The sequence below is a fragment of the Euleptes europaea genome, chromosome 12 (assembly GCF_029931775.1).
Source record: "Euleptes europaea isolate rEulEur1 chromosome 12, rEulEur1.hap1, whole genome shotgun sequence".
Taxonomy (NCBI): domain Eukaryota; kingdom Metazoa; phylum Chordata; class Lepidosauria; order Squamata; family Sphaerodactylidae; genus Euleptes; species Euleptes europaea.
Genome location: NC_079323.1, coordinates 19,161,526 through 19,167,525, shown reverse-complemented (window position 1 = coordinate 19,167,525; position 6,000 = coordinate 19,161,526).

The window sequence follows — 6,000 nt, the reverse complement described above, 5'->3', positions numbered from 1 at the left end:
GGCTCCAGCCTGGTGGAATGGTCTGCCTAGTAACATCAGGGCTCTGCGGGACCTGAAAGAGTTCCACAGGGCCTGTAAGACAGAGCTGTTCCTCCAGGCCTTTAGTTGAGGACAACCGCAGGTGAGATAAAGTGAGATCAGTGCTGGCCTCCCTACTCCCCATCCCCCCTTCCTAGCCTACAACCAACTTATTGGGGGTGGACAGCTGACCCAGTTTTGAGTTATTATTCTACGTTTGGCATCATCTGCAACAGTGGGCACTTTGTATATATATGGCGACCATCGTTTTATAATTAATGGAATGGTTTTATGGTTTCATATGTTTTATTGTTATATTGTAAATTTTAATGGTTTAACCCGCCCTGAGCCCGGCCTTGGCCGGGGTAGGGAGGGCTAGAAGTATGAAAAATAAATAAATAAATAAACAAACAAACTCACACCCGTCCAGCCCTCTGATAATGAGCAGCAAACTAGTTAAGTACAACTCACAGCCTCTTTACTGAAATGCCCATACAGCCATCTTTATTGGAATGTCCATGCAGCTGTCTTCTCGGACAAGTTCCTGCATCACCTGGCCATACCCTGGCCACCAGCTTAATCTATGGGGGGGGGGGGTTGCGTCCATGACCCTGGCCATTCCGTCAGGGCCCAGCCTGACCCCCTTGGCTATACCGAGTCTCTTCTTTTTGCATTTTTTAAAAAATGCCTATGTTTACACTCATACGAAGTTAAATTAGTTTACAACTGAACTATAACATACTTCAGACATATTCAGTTCTGACACACTCATCAATGTGAACGTTAAAAACCTATTTTGAACTCTAATATTAGAATGTTGCTCATCTTTGGCCATAAATGGGGGAGGGGGATCCAGGCTGGTTGGAAAACACTTCTTCTTTTCTCCATGAAGTGAGACTGGGAGCAGTCTCTTGGACTCAATGTTATCCTCCCCCAGTAATTTTCACTGTGAATAGAAGGCAATGTTTGCACCAGGAACTCCCACATTCATTTGTCATATTGAGTGTGTGATTTGACACTAAAACAAAAATAAATAGATAAAAAAATAAGAAGTAGAAATTTTAAATAAATAAACGTCAGGACTCTAGCCCGCATATGAATTATAGTACCCGACCCAGAAATGCTACCCTTGAATGTGAGGGAGGAGAGCATGGTTGTAGTTAATCAGTGGAGATGGAAAGAAATGACACACCTTCAGGGTCACTTGGTGCCCAATGGTGGGAACACCAGTTGAGCTCTTGAATAAATTAAGCCATTAAATGCAGCATGATCAATACTTGGCATTGGTTTATGCTTGGTAACTATGCTTCAGCGCATTCCAGGCTGAAGTGACCCACAGTTTTTTTTTTATTTCTTCTCGCTGAACCGTCATTCCAGACTTCACTGCAAAGCCGGCACATACCTGCTTTGCATTTCTTAAGAGCCCCTTTTACGCAACCTTTTGTATTTGTTCCGCCCCCGCATCGAAGCATTCACTGAAGGAAGCATGCAGAATCCCAGCCGAGGCTTAGCTATGCAAATGACTACTGCTAATAGCTATGCAAATGAAGGAGCAGGTGAGTGTGTGTGGGGGAGGAATATGTTTGACTTTCTCCTCTTGCATCAGGACCATGAATAGTAATTTTAAAGGTCGGATTTAAAAAATCAGCATTGAGCGAGGAGCAGAATCGACCCTGCATAAATGGTCCCAAAGCTAAAACCCACTGAATAGGTCATTTTGTTTGGCCATGCCAGGCCTCTAACTTCTATGGAAGAGGGAGGACATAACCTCTAAAAATCAACATTCCATACACCGTTAATGTATAGCAGGTCTACACAACTCGAGTCTAATGAGACCATGGGCTCTGTGTGGCAGCCTGCCAAGAGAATAGAAGCTCCCTTAGCTTTGCAAGTCCCAGAGGACTTGCAAAAATTGATTTCTAGAACCCCTGAGAGCTGACATATATACACATCTGCTTTGCGCCGCATGGTGCTTCAGTAGTTGTACAGGCCTGCTTTGAGTGGTTGCGGATTGCGCTACTAGAATGTCCCACAAGAAGCTGGTAAATGAATACCCAAGTTAGAAAAGAAGCAAGGCAACTGGCTGAAATAATGATCTTTAAAATATGTCTGTTTGGGCAGAGTGCTGCTGCTGAATTCTGTATTTTCTAGGAGTTGGGGGGAAATAGTTCAACTGGCTGAGTCACAAGTCATTCAGAACTGCCGCAGACACTTAATGGATGACTTGAGTTGAATTCCTCCGATAAGGAAAGTGCAGATAGGATGAAACGTTTCAGTTAATTGCCCTGCCAAGACAGCCTTGAGCTTGCCACACACCCCTTTATTATGAGAGCCAGCGTGGTGAAGTGGACTCTAATCAGGAGAACCGAGTTTGATTCCCCGCTCCTCCACATGAGTGGCAGACTCTAATCTGGAGAACAAGGTTTGATTCCCCACTCCTCCATATGAAGCCTGCTGGGTGATCTTAGACCAGTCACAGTTCTCTCCGAACTCTCTCAGCCCCACCTACCTCACAAGGTGCCTGTTGTGCAGGAAAAGAGAAGGTAACTGTAAGCTGCTTTGAGACGCCTTAACAGTAGAGAAAAACAGGGTATAAAAACCACCTCCACCTCTTCCTCCTCCCAAAATATTAAAAGGCCCCTTTGTCCCAGAAACAGAGTTGCACTTACCTGTAACTGTTGTTCATCAAGTGGTCCTCTTTGCAGGCACACATATGTGCCTGCAAAGAGGACACAACGGTGAACCTATCGATTTTGAGAGGGCAAGAACATCCCATCTTGACAAACTATGAAAGTTCTGATGCTATTGGCATGCCCTCAATAAGTCATACCTTTCCTCCATCAACTCTCAGCAAACTCATTTGTAAATGGATCAGCTGTCAAAACACTGCAAACTGAAATTATTAGTACTCCCCTCCTGAGAATACCATTTAACAGGCTTATGTAAATGAAGCACCTTTTATTTATAGTCCTAACTAAAGCAAAACGAACAAGCTGTCAATACCAGCAGCATTTTTAGAACAATGCACTTAACCCTCTTCATTAGAGTGGCTATGAAGAGTGTCGGTATTTACATTCATTCAGCATATAACTGTAGTGCGTCTCAAAGGTATGAATCTCAACGAATGATGCTCACAAACGTCTTAGTAAACCAGCAAATTACAAATCCACTTATTTGATAAAGAGTGGTTCGTGAAAAGCTTCTTGAAATCTGGAGGTTTGTAAAATGCAGAAACCTTTAAGTCAACCACAGATTTGAGAACTACCAAATGTCTATCAACATAACTTTTAAAAAAATCTACTCTATTTCCCATAAGAACATAAGGATAAGGCCCTGCTGGATCAGAGCAAGGCCCATCAAGTCCAGCAGTCTGTTCACACAGTGGCCAACCAGGCGCCTCTACGAAGCCCACAAGATCCCTGAAGACATCAGTTGGAAATTTTAAGACAATGCATAAATGTTATGCCATATAAGGATCAAAGCTGAGGCCAATGGACCTACCGGCAGAGTCTGCGATGTGTCTTGCAGCATTCAGTTACTGCTTATCAAGCTTGAGGTCTTCTGCCTGCATAACCTTGGCTAGGGTTTTATTTTCCCCCTCAGGGAAGCTGTCAATGAATGCGGCAATGTGTTCCTAAAAGATCATTTAGTATTGCCTCCATTACGGTGTTGAAATTGGCCATTCTAAGTACCCCTGAGGAATATCGTTTGTGACCCAAACCATCACGCTTTCTGCCCTCCCTGTCTAAACTTAATTACTGGCTTCTTGGGGGTCAGACTGTTTTAAAGTTATTTTATGTTATTTTATGTTATTTTAATGTTATTTTAATTATTTGTATGATAGATTGTGATGGCCTTTGGCCACAAACAATAAACTTTATCACTCGCCCTCCCTGTCAAAGGGGGAAGAGTGTGATCCAGAGCGCTGTTGGGCCGGAATAACCTCAGAGACTATGGAGTTGGCAACAGAGTGTGTGAACACAAAGTCACAGCTTTCCTCATGGACCTTGTACATATTATCCATCTTTTATGCTGTGGGGGAGGCTGATGCTGGCTGAGCCCATATTCCCTTGGTGATATCAAGTAGGACCTGCTACATGGGAAATGCCACAGGTCCAGAATTCAGTGGGTGTAAGACTTTAAGGATGGGACCTGAGGTTGCCAGTTCTAAACAATAATTGTCTAACTGTAGGATTTTGCCATGAGAACCAATTGTTGGAAGTATAGTCAAAGGTCCTCCATTAGGGGAAGGATCACCAACTGTCTTTTCCAGTGATGGTTCTGAGGGTATGTCGGAACCAACAATAGATGGAGCCATTTTATCATTGTAGTCGGATGGGTTCAGGTCCGATGGAAAGAAGGTTGAGGATGGTTGGTGCCAAAGACAAGGATTCAGTTCTGGTGCTGGAGACATAAGAATAGTAGGGAAGTAGTCTTGCTGTTCCCACTGGAATGGAGGTTGCCAATATATTGGTGGTCCAGGTGGGTTTGGCAACCATGGAGTTTGAGGAGAGTCCCAGTATTACAGAACTGAAGATTCATTCGAGGCATGTCGAAGTGGCTTTGCTGGGGGAGGGTCGACAACAGGGGGAGGGTCGACAACAGGTGATGGCGGTGGAGGTACTTGCACTTCATCATCCAAAGACAGAGGAATCACAAATGGTCTGAGTCAGGGAAGGGGTTCAAGAACGTGGAGGCAGCAACGGTTGCGGCCTCAAAGGTGACGGACAAACCGACGAAGTATGAAAAGTCTTCAGCTTAGACTTAGATTTCTTTTTCTGTGGAGGTGGTTCTGATAACCTACATGGAACCGATGGTTGTCTCAGCACCAAGAATGGCGCCGGTTCCGAGGTCGAACCCAAAGAGGGAGTGCGAGCTCTCTGTTCCAGTTGTGACCCTTTGTGGGAGGGTTGGTCTTCATCCAGTGTCCCCAAAGCCTTTTCCCCAAAGGAACGCCTTCAGTCAGTAGGCTCATTCTTGCCGGGCTTTTGGGATGAATTGCTTGCATATGGAGCAAGCACTTACATTGTGGGACTCTTCAAGGCACTGAAGGCAGCAGTCGCGGTGATCTGCCATTTTCATCCCGCGCTCATTTCTTGAAGAGGGTCATTTTGCCTCAGCAGGAAATACAGAAGAGGCAACAAGGCATTCCCTCAGAACTCAGCCAATATCTAGGCTACAGCCTCAGTACGACAAACATGAAAAAAGGTCATAATTTTTTTTTAGAGGGAGACGGCACCAACAAGAAAAAATACCGACAAAGGAGCTGTTGATGGCAGCTGAGGTAAACAGAAGTGTCCTGTCTCCACGGTGGAAAAGAGAGAACCGAGGGAAGGAGTGTTCTCCCTGCCTCCATCACGTGCCAGTTTGGGTGGGAAAACGCTGGCTTGGGGGGGGGGGGAGGGCGCTCCTTACCAAGGGAGAGCTAGAAAGCTTTGGAATCGTTTTCTGCTGCAGGCCTGCACAAGCGGGGTCCCCTGGGGCATTGCACAGAAGCCACGAAGATAAATAACAATTTATTTTTGAGTGACACAACTTTTACACCCCAAAAGCAAATGCACACTGCAATCCTAAATAGAGTTACACTCCCTACAAGCACATTGATGCCGAACAACTTAGAAGGGGTGTAACTCTGCCTAGAATTGCACTGGCAATTTACCAGCCATGAATTATGCACTTCCAGCTGCCCAAGTCCCTCCTTTCTCTTTCTCTCCTTGGCATACAGCAAACACAGAAGGTTTATCGAGCACCTGCCAGGTTCTTACAGAGTCTGAAAAAATATTTTATTATAATTTCTTGAAGTATCATTGGAAAATGATGTTGCCCTTTTAGCTCTGGTTCAAATATTTGCAGAGACAGAAGCAAAACTCAGTTCCAGTTTGGCCTGTGGAAATAAACTGTACCATAATGCCAACATTTTAATTTGTTTCCACATTGTTGTACAGCCCTATTCGAACTGATTAAAAACATGCAAATTGATGT